At 33.8% G+C, this 14,062-nt stretch overlaps 1 pseudogene; it reads left to right on the forward strand.

Annotated features, from left to right (window-relative positions):
* The first annotated feature begins 603 nt into the window (after window positions 1-603).
* The window catches only part of LOC140831434 (uncharacterized), a 28,891-nt pseudogene continuing 15,432 nt past the window's right edge, over window positions 604-14,062 (forward strand).

Genomic DNA, 14,062 nt, shown 5'->3' on the forward strand with positions numbered 1-14,062 from the left:
CACATGAAACCTACACGTACTAGTGCACCTTCATGTCTAGTTTTTCCTCCTGATGCATCTCATTTCAATTTTAAGCCTGGTATTATCCAACTTTTACCTTACTTTCATGGCTTAGATTCTGAAAATCCATACATGCATTTACGAGAGTTTGAAGAAGTGTGCAACACATATAATGATCTAAATTGTAGCATGAACACCATTTGACTTAAGATTTTTCCTTTTTCTTTAAAAGATAAAGCTAAAACTTGGCTACAAAATCTTAGATCGTGAACCATTCGAACTTGGGATGAATTGCAGCAACAATTTTTGAAAAAGTTTTTTCCATCTCATAGAACAAATTCTTTCAAAAGGCAAATCATCACTTTCACTCAAAAAGAAGGAGACACTTTTTATTAGTGTTGGGATAGATACAAAGAATTGCTTAATCTTTGTCCACATCATGGTTTTGAAATTTGGAGAGTTGTTTCTCAATTTTATGAAGGCTTAACACCTAAAGATAGGCAAATGGTTGAATTTATGTGTAATGGAACATTTGAAGAAAAAGATCCAAACGATGCAATTGAGTATCTCGATTCATTAGCTGAAAATGCTCAAAATTGGGACATGATAGGTACAATTGAACCATCAAACAAGATTCAATCTCCTACAGCTGGTGGAGGTATGTACACTCTCAAAGATGAACATGATCTTTAAGCTAGATTTACCTCTTTGGCAAGAAAAGTTGAGGCACTTGAATCGAAAAAGAATGGTCAATTAAAATCTGTTCAAAAATTGCATGTCACATCTGTGATACAAGTGATCACTTTACAAAATATTGTCCTACTTTGCCCTCTTTTAAAGAATGTCTCCATGAACAAGCCAATGTTTTGAACAATTTCAAAAGGCCAAATTTTGAACTATTTTCTCAAAATTACAATCAAGGTTGGCGAAATCATCCAAATTTTAGTTGGAGGAATGATAATGCTGCACAATTTCCGCAACCACATTTTCAAAATCAACAAAATTTTCAAAATTATGCACCTTATGTTCCTCCACCTAAAAGGAATTTGGAAGATTTATTGAATTCTTTCATGGCAAAGCAAGAGTCTATCAATACTCAAACTGCTTAAACCATGACAGATTTGAAAGATACTCTTGCTAAATTTGCATCTGTACTTAATGTTCATGAAAAAGGTAAATTTCCTTCACAACCTCTGCTTAATCCCAAGGATCATCATTCACAAACTGGAACTTCTGGAACTCAACCGATGGATCAGGTAAAATGATGATGATAAATCAACTTCAAAGGGTAAGGAAGTGGAACCCATAACTTGCGAAGAGGAGGTTCAACAGACAGTGTCACCACCATTCCCTCATGCATTGAAAAATACAAAAAAAATCAAATTTGAATTCTTATATATATGATATTTTTAAACAAGTAAAAGTTAATATTCTTTTATTAGATGCAATAAAACAGGTATCATCATATGCCAAATTTTTGAAAGACTTGTGCACTGTGAAAAGAAAATTGAATGTGAAAAAGAAAGCATTTTTAGCCGAACAAGTAAGTGCAATCATTCAAAATAATAATACTTTGAAATACAAAGACCCAGGTTGTCCTACTATTTCTTGTATTATTGGAGAACGAAAAATTAAAAAAGCATTGCTTGACCTTGGAGCTAGTGTGAATTTACGTCCATATTCAGTTTATCAAGAACTCAATCTAGGCGAGTTAAAACCTACTTCGGTAACACTTTTACTTGCTGATAGATCTGTTAAAGTGCCAAGAGGTATAGTAGAAGACGTGTTGGTCCAAGTTGATAACTTTGTATATCCTGTCGATTTCATAGTTTTAGATACACAACCTATTGAAGCTTGTAATGCAATTCGTGTAATTTTAGGTCGTCCATTTTTAGCAAATTCTAATGCTCTTATAAATTGCAGGAATGGAATAATGAAGTTGTCATTTGGTAACATGACCTTGGAGCTTAATGTGTTTAATCTTTGTAAGCAACCACATGACAAAGGAGATGAAAGTGAAGATGAAAATCTTATTGAAACTCTTGTGGAAGAAAACATTCAAGAAGGGAGTACTCGTAACCAATTAGATATTTGTTCAATTGATACTGTTAAAGAAAATATTGAAATTGATCTTGATGATTTTATTATGTATCACCCGTTACCAGGATCAGAAAAAAATTTGAGGCAAAATATGAGAACAAAGACGAACCACCCATATTGGAGTTAAAACCCTTGCCAGAAGAATTGAAGTATGCATTTCTTGGAGAAGATGAAACATATCCGGTGGTAATTTCTTCCAAACTATCAAGTAATCAAGAAGGTAAATTAGTTGATATGCTTAAAAGACATAAAAATGCAATTGGTTGGACACTAAAAGATCTTAAGGGCATTAATACACTAATTTGCACTCACAAAATTCACTTAGAAGAAAATGCTAAAACATCTCAACAACCACAAAGGAGATTAAATCCACATATGAAAGATGTTGTGAAAACTAAAGTTCTCAAACTACTCGATGTTGGGATTATCTACCCTATTTCTGATAGTAAGTGGGAAAGCCCAACACAAGTAGTTCCAAAAAAATCTGACATCACAGTGATAAAAAATGAAAAAGGTGAATTTTTAACAAGTCGAGTCCCATCTAGTTGGCGGATGTGTATTGATTATAGAAAATTAAATGACGCCACTAGAAAAGATCATTTTCCATTACCATTTTTGGATCAAATTTTAGAAAGAGTAGCAGATCATCCATACTACTGTTTTCTTGATGGATATTCAGGTTATTATCAAATTCCCATTGCACTCGAAGATCAAGAAAAAACTACATTCACATGTCCTTTTGGAACATTTGCATTTAGAAGGATGCCATTTGGATTATGCTATGCCCCATCAACATTTCAAAGATGTATGCTAAGCATTTTTTGCGACATGGTTGAAAATTGTTTGGAAATTTTCATGGATGATTTAACTGTCTTTGGGAATACATTTGATAATTGTCATGAAAATTTGGAAAAAGTTTTAAAAAGATGCGAGGAAAAAGGTCTTATTTTAAATTGGGAAAAATGTCATTACATGATTACTTCTGGAATTGTTTTGGGACATGTCGTGTCATCTCATGGAATTGAAGTTGATAAAGCAAAAGTTGATGTCATTGCCAATTTACCCCCTCCAAAAAACATTAAAGAAATTCGCTCATTTTTGGGACATGCTGGATTTTATAGGAGGTTTATAAAGGACTTTAGTTTAATCTCTAAACCCATTTGTAACCTCTTAACAAAAGATACTGCATTTGAGTGGACTCAAGAATGTCAAAATGCTTTTGATAAAATCATTCGACATTTAACATCAGCTCCTATCATGCAACCTCCTGATTGGTCTTTACCATTTGAAATCATGTGCGATGCGAGTGATTATGCAGTCGGTGCAGTATTGGGTCAAAGAAGAAACGGTAAGCCTTATGTGATATTATGCAAGTAGAACTTTAAACAATGCTCAAATGAATTACTCTACAACTGAAAAAGAACTACTTGCTGTAATATTTGCATTAGATAAATTTCGTTCTTATTTGATTGGATCAACGACTATTGTGTTTACTGATCATTCTGCTATTAGATATTTGTTGACCAAACAGGATGCAAAGCCACGACTGATACGATGGATTTTGTTGCTCCAAGAATTTGACATTGTGATCAAAGATAAAAAAAGGAACCGAGAATATCGTAGCCGATCATTTATCAAGACTAGTAACAGGATCATCTTGTGAAATGACACCAATTAACGATAATTTTCCTGATGAACATCTATTTTCAGTTACTACTACTCCTTGGTTTGCTAATATAGTAAATTTTCTTGTGACAGGAAAAATGCCACCGCAATGGAGTTCCCAAGATAAAAGAAAATTTTTGAATGAGGTAAAAAACTTTTATTGGGATGATCCATATCTGTTCAAGTATTGTCCAGATCAAATTTTTCGACGTTGCATACCCGACAATGAGGTAAGTAGTGTCATTAAATTTTGTCATTCAGAAGCATGCGGAGGACATTTTTCTTCAAAGAAAACGGCTGCAAAAATCTTGCAGTGTGGATTTTATTGGCCCACTTTGTTTAAAGACACCCACGAAATCTGCAAGATCTGTGAAAATTGTCAAAAATTGGGTGCGATTTCAAAAAGAAACATGATGCCTTTGAATCCTATCATTGAAATTGAAATCTTTGACTGTTGGGGAATTGATTTTATGGGACCTTTTCCACCGTCGTTTGGATACTTGTATATTTTAGTTGCAGTTGATTATGTTTCCAAATGGATAGAGGCAATTCCATGTCGAACAAATGATCATAAAATCGTCATCAAATTTTTAAAACAAAATATTTTTAGTAGATTTGGAATTCCTCGAGCCATGATAAGTGATGGGGGAACTCACTTTGTTAATAAACCATTTGCTTCATTAATGAAAAAATATGGTATTACTCATAAAGTAACTACTCCTTATCATCCTCAAACAAATGGACAAGTTGAATTAGCTAATAGGGAGATAAAGCAAATTTTGGAAAAAACTGTTAACTCAAATAGAAAAGATTGGTCTCTGCGACTTAATGATGCACTTTGGGCATATCGAACAGCTTTTAAAACATCATTGAATTTGTCTCTCTATAGGTTGGTTTATGGAAAACATTGTCATTTGCCTATGAAATTGGAACATAAAGCTTATTGGGCGATCAAAACTTTAAATTCAAGCATGGATGATGCCAAAAAATTGCGTAAATTGCAACTTAATGAACTTGATGAACTCAGAAATGACGCGTATGAGAATTCAAGGATTTATAAAGCAAAAATCAAATCATTTCATGATAAAACAATTCTTAGAAAATCTTTTGAGATTGGTAAAAAAGTTTTGCTTTATAATTCTCGACTTCACATATTCCCAGGAAAATTACGATCAAGATAGACAGGCCCATATATTGTAAAGCATGTGTATACTTATGGAGCTGTGGATATTGAAAATCCTAAAAATGGTGATATTTTTAAAGTAAATGGACAAATGCTTAAACCATTTTTAGAAAATGAAATCTTTCAAGAAGAGTTTATTTCCCTTTCTGATCCTTGATTTTTTTTATTTATTTTGTGTTGCATTTAAGTTTGTTTGTTTTTTATTTCAAGTTTTCTTAATCTTTTTATTTTCACGGTTAAATGGCGGATAACAGTACTCCGTGACTCTCATAGTCGGTTAAATCAGTTTCCCACAATTGCTTATACAAAAATAAAAAAAAATCATTTCTTTTCTTTTCAAAATGGATGAAATTCTCTAAAAAATTTGTAAATATTTTCCCTCAGTTTCTGTAAATATTCTAAGAAAAATTTATGTAGGAAGGTGTGAAAGATTGAGATTGCTAATGCAAAAAGGAATTCCAAACGATATTCGTCTTGTAATAGAATCTAAGGTCCGATTAGGAGGAGAAGTTCCACAATCATTGCTCATTCGGTATTTTCCTGGATTAGGAAAAAGTACTTATGCGAAAAAACGAAGGGCCAAAAGTTTAGGGGTTTGTCATAAATGTGCAAGATGGACTTGTGACAAACAATGCAGATCTTTGAGATGTGTTTCCAATAACAAAGAAGATAAAATTGGTTTCATTAAGAATGGGCTGAGTAAGGAGTCTTTAGATAACATCTTATTGACTCTTGAGACGCATTCTAGTGGACATGTGCATATTGAACTTCTCCGTTTATGGAAACAATTCCAAGATGAGCGTCATAGTCTTGGGAATCCGACTAAAAAAGACCATGTTTGCCAATTTATAAGAAAATTGGATGAGAAGCATATCATCGACTCATAGAAGGTGTTGAAGCCGTTTCTGGACGTAAAACCAGAGGAAAATTGTGAGCCACAACACACTACTGTTTATATGCATGTATGTCATTATTGTTTTTACTATTTATTCTGTTTACAGCTGTGACCCATAGTTTTGTCATGATAATATATTACCCCTATAAAATCTCTCATCTTTCTCTCTATTTTCGCAGACCAAAAAAAGAAAGTAAAAACATGGCTGGATCCTCTACACAAACATTGAAAAATATTTGTGTATTTTGTGGGTCGAGTCCTGGAAAAAATGAAGTGTTCGTAGAAGCAGCGAATAATCTTGGAAGGATATTGGCTGAGAGAAAAATTCACTTGGTATATGGGGGAGGTAATATTGGGTTACTGAGATCTGTTTCAAAATCTGCTCATCTTAGAGGTAGTCAGGTTTTGGGTATTATTCCTACAGCTTTAGCTTAAGGAAATATTACAGGTGTTACGATTGGGGAGGAATTAAAAGTTTCTTCTATGTATGAAAGAATCACTCAAATGATTGAAAATTCTGATGCTTTTATCGCACTACCAGGTGGTTTTGGTACATTAGAAGAAATTTTTCACACTGTTTCTTGGGCACAACTTAATATCCATATTAAACCTGTGGGCTTGTTGAATATCAATAATTATTATGACATTTTGTTGACATTTCTTGATAAAGCTGTGGAACAGAATTTCATTTCAGAAAATTCACGACGGATGCTCATCTGTGCTTCGACTGCCGACCAATTAATTAATGATTTGGAAGCTTTTGTTCATAAGCCTGATCCGATTATAACAAAGATCAATTGATCGCAATCAAGCAGTAAGAAAAGAAAGTTGGATCATTGATTCAAAAGTCGTGGATTGGTTTGCGTTTGTTTCAGTTTGTTATCTTCAATAAAATTCCAGGTGATATCTCTTACATTAAGTACTCTTTATTAATAGTTATTTTGACATTAGGGACAATGTCATATTCTAATTGGGGGGAGAAAAAATTAAAAAAAAATTATATATATATATTTTATAATAAAATCATGTTTATTGTTTGTATCTTTGTAATTTTTGCAAAAATATCATACATTACATATTTGAAAGGTTTAAATTAGAAAATGTATTAATCTATCTAAGGATGTTTAATTTTTATTTGGAAAAAAAAAAGTCAATTTTTATATTCTGATCACTATAAAAATATGATTTATGAAATCTTTTTGAGTGATTAACCATTGTGATAAAATCAGGTATTAAAGTATATGGCCCAAGATATACCTTATAAGAGTGCCTAAAATTTTAAACTCACACATATTTTGTGAGTGAGTGGAGTGGACTGAGAAAACAGCTTTCGAGCCTTTATTTATCATTAGAGAGACTATCTATTGTTTAGATCTTGAGTTCTTATTTTGAAAAAAAAAATGATATTTCCTGAAAAAAAAAGAGAGAAAAATACAAAAAAGAAAGATATTGAAGATTTATGTAATTTTTAAGTTATATGCTACGACCCATATATCTCTCATAAAAAAAAAAGAAAAAAAAGAAAGAAAGAGAGAAATTTATTGTACAAATTAAATAAATATGTGGTCAAGAAGCATAAACTTAGTCTAATTCCATGATGTTATGAAAAAAAAGAAAAAAATATATAATAAGAATAACTAAATTTTGAATCAATGGATTTTCTATCTTTTGATTAGTTTGGCTCGTTTGTCTGTCTGCATTCTGTAAACCATTTTTCTGAGCATTTATCTGTATTCCAACTCCATGAGAGAAATCTTTGCCATAAATTGAAACATTTATTAACCTGTGAGGATATGGATCTGAGACTCTTACTAGGAATTTCTGAAGGCCGTGTACATTTAACTACCTAAATATGCTTTGAATTGATCATCTCAAATTATTTCATAAATTATAATTATGATGATCTTGATATAACTTTGACAGTTTTCAAATTTAATTTAAACACTTAGATAGTTCTGATTACATTTCTATTTAAATTAATCAATAAGTTTTGTATTGCTATTAACGCTTAAATTGCTAGAGACTAGCAATAAGTTAGTTGGGAGGTGTGATAAACATAAAAAATTGTACATTAATTAAATGTTTTATAATATAAATAATTTTTTTTGTTTTATTAAATTTTTAAATATTATATGTTTTATAATATATTGTATAAAATATAAGTTGTTGTGTAATTACAAGTTTTTACTATTTTTTACAGGTCCGATAAAACAAGAATAAACTTGGCGTTGCAAATGAGATTAAGATGATTCTTGGACCTGTAAAAAGTTGATGTTAATATCTACAATATTGATGGCAAGCATGAGATAAAAATCCTCTCACAATTGAGATCAAATTAGGCAACAAATAAAGTTACCAAAGGAGTGGCAGTTTTACCATGCTCTAGTATTTTGACCATATCTCTCAAATTACTTGGTCAAATGTTTTGAAAAAAATACCACAACTAGACAACTCAATTATCCACATATTTCTTTTCATGTGAAGAAGCAAATTCGGAGAAGAAGATTTTCAAAAGTGAAGTGTAGTATAATATAATATCTTAGAACACCAATGAAGACTTATGTGTAAAAAAATAATATTTTATTTGTGGCTGTCTCCCCAAATTTGGCTATAAATAGGGGTGCATTGTAATGTATTGAGATATCCCCGATTCTATGAAAAAACCTTTGAGTTCATAATATTTCTCTCTATATTTTTCCTTTATTTCTTCATTTAAATATAATTAGCATGATAATTACATATTCAAAGTTTTACACATTGAATAATGAATAGCTAACTTCCTAAAGTTTAGATGAAAAGGTGAAACTCTTGGCATGATAATAAGGTTACTAAAAGGTAAGAATCTATGTTTTATATTATTTAATCATTATTTATTGTTTATGTTATATTTATTTTTTTAAGTATTTTTATACCCTACTTATAGGTGGGAATTTTGATTTATTGTTGCTATATGTTACACTAAATTCTTGGAGCCATTTAAATGTTAGTTCGGTATTACCAACCATTTAAAGTGGATGCCTTGATTTATTATATATTAATATATTATAATATTTATTTCTTGGTACCATTTAAATGTTAGTTTGGTATTACCAACCATTTAAAGTGGGAACCTTGATTTACTATATATAAATATATCATAATATTAATTTATTGGTACCATTTAAATGTTAGTTTGGTTTTACTAACCATTTAAAGTGGGAACCTTGATTTAGTGTTTACAAATATATATAGCACAATAAATACTTGACCACATTTATAAGTTTTAGTATATATTATATACTTATAAGATAATAATATATAACATAATATAAATATGATTATTTAATATATTGGAACCATTTTATTATGTGGATTTCAATATTGTTCGTTAATGTTAATTTTATTAAAATACCAAGAATGGATCCTTTAATCTCAACTACTTAAATTAAAATTTGAACAATTAAAATTTACCCATTAAAGATTCAAACAATTAAAATTAAAAAGAAACAAAAACAAAAACAAAATAAAAAGACATTGTAGTGGACTTGTAATTACCTTAGCTTCCCTGTGGATACGATATCGGACTCACCGAATTATACTACTTGTGGACAAACTGCTCTTGGGAGTGCAACAATCAAAGTCGCAACAACTTCAAATGCTCCTATGTCACCCCTTCTTCCCCTTGGGAAGGATATTCACTAGAAGACTTTGGTTTATACAACTCTTTATATAAACCCATTCAGCTAGGACTTACCTATTGCCTAAACCGAACTCATAGCACTCAAGATTGTAGGCAGCACCTAACAATCAACATATTGTTTAATGTCTCATAGGCAAAGACTACATATACAAGTTTACGTCTTTGTGCAAGACTCATTCAACTAATATTTGAAATTCAACTCTCTTGTATATGTGTGAGTGATTGTGTGTGAGGAATTTATCTTTTACAGTGTACATCTCAAATGTATCCTAACACAAGGGCTTGTGCTCTCAACTAGCTGATATATTCATGCTAAGTGTCCATGCTTTGAATCCTCTTCAAAAACTCTTGTTTGATCTTCAATATGTTGTATTTATAAGCTTCAACAATGATATATACGTTAGACACAAGAATATGACCGTTTGAAAAGTTTTTGTACTGTTTCTGAAATTGCAATGGTCAAATTCGTCTTGTTGGGCATTTTCCCGACTTGTCAACGCTGGTCAATTATTCAACTCAACGGGTCGTTCAGATCAACTGGTCAGCAGCTGGTTCAGTTCAGTTGGTCAGCTGCTGGTTCGGATCAGTTGGTCTAGTTTGGTTCAATTGGTTCATTTCAACTAGTCTTCAGCTGGTCTGGTTCAGTTCACCTGGTCGGGTTCAGTTCAGCTAGTTTGGTTCAGTTCAGTTTCAGCTGGTGTCACCTTTGTCATACATAGGGTGTTAAGAAATTATACTTATCAACCTTTTGAGGTTGATGATGGCTCCAATCAAGTTGTAAACAACTTGGCTCTTCAAAGGCAAGACAATCTACAAGCTTTCTTCCTTCAAAATTAGGCCCAACACCAACTAGGTAGATCCCCTCATATTTTGCACTTGAAAAATAGGAGGATTTTTCTTTGAGAAGTGTATTGTTTCCTCAACAATTGAAGAACAAAATTTTGGAGAATATTTTTGTAAAATTTCGTCCAAGGGGTGGTGTAGGAGAGAGGGGGAAGACTTTTCTTGGTTGTGGAAAAAGTTAAAGCCAAAAAGTTGCATGCCAAGCCTTGAACATTGAAAAAGTTGTCTCTCAACTCTTCACGTCCCCATGAACATTGTATTTGGTCTTGTAACAATTACAAGGCCCATGGACTTTAATTTAATTCTCTCATACAAATTTGAGACCAATTAAACCTTACTTGATTTTACTCAAGCCCACTAGTTTAATAATTATTTCTAATTGGGCTCTACAAGGCCCAATGTTGTTTAATTAATTCGACACTTGAATTAATTTAATTATTTGGACTCTACTAAGTCCACTAGTGTTTAATTAATTCAACACTTGAATTAATTTAATTTAGTCCATAATAATGTATATGAAAATCACAATTTTCAAATACATTACTCGTTTGGCCAACTTTTAATTTAGGAACACTTCCTCAAATTAAAAGTTACATTCTCCTTATAGAAGTCATACTTCTATTTATTTACACTTATAAACTCCTTTATAAGCCGTTCAACACATTGAACTATTTTACTTCTCAACGGGATCTAGAAAGCTAGTACTTCTGTGGCCCTCAATGGTTCATTGATACAACTAGCCGTGGGTTCACATCTCCATGTGATTCGAACTAAACATGTCCTTATATGAGCATACCCCAATTGCTCCATTCTTACTTATCAACTCCTTGATAACAAGAATGTCAGAACTCAAGTCTGATAGTACCCAACCAATCATGTTAAACGCCTAGCAGCATCGCTTACATGATTCCCTAGGTATCAAATGATAGTGCCTGCAAGAACCATTCAATTATGGTTAGCGTACAGTACGGTCCCTTCAACTCATATATCCCGACCGATTCAACAACCATTGGTATATCGAGAGTTGTCAATGAATCGGTACTATATGTCAAGTTGTAGTTGCATCGATGGTGTAATCTATGAAACCTCTTTCATAATTACCACCGTACTCTGGTCAGAGATTTCATACTACATACACATAGGATATCCATACCCGAAGGTAAGCGGTGAATACCCGACTACAATGCATCGACTCATATATGTTTCGACAAAACACCCAACTTTGCCACCTGATGACCCCTTGAGAGTCGGTAAACAAGTCAAAGTGTAATGCTAGCACATGGAGTCTCAATATTGTCCCGGATCATAAGGACTAATGGTGTACTACCATACACTAGGACGTTTCCACTCGATAAGTGAGAACCACTTGGAAAGTCTTTTATGGAGGGTTGTTCAATGCACTCTACCAGGAGCACCTATCTGCATGCTGGGACATCACAATGTCCCCTACCAATGAAACATGGTACTCACATCTTAGATACTAGTCTCGAACTCGAGCGGCCTATATCCTTCTTAGCGGCGGCTGAATCGACTAGGAACTGTTTAGAATATACAGTATTCCAAATATGAGTTTCATGATACTCATCATATGAGCATCTCATATTCTTTCTACTATTTGCATATTCAAGGGCTTTATCTATGCAACTAGCATGGGTATACAGATAAAGTTGTGCAAAATAATAATTTCAAATATTATTAAAATAAAGACTGTTTATACATAGAGTTTCATTGTGAACACTCGGCCAACACTTGGCTCGACGTGCACCTACTCTAACAATCTCCCACTTGCACTAGAGCCAACTACCCATATGCTTCAAACCCATCGATTCGCGATGCTTCTCGAATAATGGTCCAGGTAAAGGCTTAGCTAGTACAGAGCCGACTTTGTCAATCGAGAGACATCTCCTCTTTCCACAATCACTCGGAGGATGTGGTACTTTCTCAATACGTGTTTGGACTTCTGATGAGCCCTTGGCTCCTTTGCTTGAGCTATAGATCCCGTGCGGTCACACAACACCAGGACAGAAGCAATTCTATTAAGAATGACGCCCAACTCTTGGACAAAATTCCTTATCCAAACAGCCTCCTTTTTCTGCATCTGATGCAGCAATGTATTTGGTCTCTGTGCTGGAATTCGTAGTACTGCCTTGCCTGGAACCCTTCCAAGAGACAGCAGCACCATTGAGCATGAATACAAACCAAGAAGTTGAATTCAAGTCATCGATATCACTTTGGAAGCTAGAGTCGGTATAGCCTTCCAATTTCAGTTCTCCACCCCATAGACCAAGAAAAACTTATTGGTCCTTCTCAAATACTTGAGGATGTCTTTCACAGCTTTCCAATGTGGAAGACCGTGGTCCAATTGATATCTACTCACTAAACTTAGTGCGAAAGCCACATCAGGACGTGTAGATATCATCCCATACATGATGCTACCAATCGCAGATGCATATGGAATGCGTGTCATCGCCGCTATCTCTGCATCAGTCTTGGGAGACATAGACTTGGATACGGACACACCATGACACATTGGTAGATGTCCTCTCTTGGACTCATCCATCGAGAACCGCTTCACGATGGTATCAATGTATGTGGACTGGGTGAGACCAAGCAATCTTTTTTATCTATCTCTATAGATCTGTATTTCCAATACAAAAGATGCTTCACCCAGTCCTGCATCGAGACCTTACTCGCTAACCATATCTTAGTTGATTGCAACATCCCTACATCATTCTCAATGAGTAGAATGTCATCAACATAAAGCACAAGGAATGTCACAGCACTCCCACTGACCTTCTTATACACACAGGGTTTCTCAGGATTCTTAGCAAAACCAAACTCATTGATTGTACTATCGAATCTGAGGTTCCAACTCCTAGATGCCTGCTTTAGACCATAAATAGATCTTTGAAGTTTTCATACCATATGCTCACTTCCGATAGATGTGAACCCTTTGGGTTGAGACATGTAAATCTCTTCCTTAATATCCCCATTAAGAAAGGATGTCTTAACATCCATCTGCCATATCTCATAGTCATACCATGCAGCTATGGCTAGCAAAATCCTTATGGACTTGAACATTGCAACTGGAGAAAAAGCTTCCTCAAAGTCAACTCCTTGTTTTTGAGTATATCCTTTTGCCACCAATCGCGCTTTGAAGGTCAATACCTTCCCATCCGCCCCAAGTTTCCTCTTGTAAATCCATTTACACCCTATGGGAACAATTCCCTCAGGTGGATCCACGAGATTCCACACTTGGTTCGAATGCATGGAATTCATCTCAAATTCCATTGCTTCAAGCCACTTGGATGAATCGGCATCAGATAATGCTTCCTTGAAGGTCCTTGGATCACATCCATGGATAGGCTCATCATGGCCCTCTTCAAGAAGCAGAACATACCTCATAGGTGGTCTCGAGACTCTCTCGGATCTTCTTGGAGCTGGTATCTCCTCTCTTGGCTCTTCGGGTGTGGGTTCTATAATTGTGGGTGTCTCTCGAATCTCTTCGAGTTCTATCATCTCCTTTTTTTCTATCTAATAGAAATTCCTTTTCCAAAAAGGTTGCATTCCTAGAAACAAACACCTTTGTTTCTTTGGGATGATAGAAGTAGTATCCAACCAAATTCATTGGATATTCCACAAAGTAACATAAAATGGATCGACTATCCAATTTATCTCCCACTACCTGCTTCACATA

This window comes from Primulina eburnea, chromosome 5 (assembly GCF_022965805.1).
Source record: "Primulina eburnea isolate SZY01 chromosome 5, ASM2296580v1, whole genome shotgun sequence".
NCBI lineage: Eukaryota > Viridiplantae > Streptophyta > Magnoliopsida > Lamiales > Gesneriaceae > Primulina > Primulina eburnea.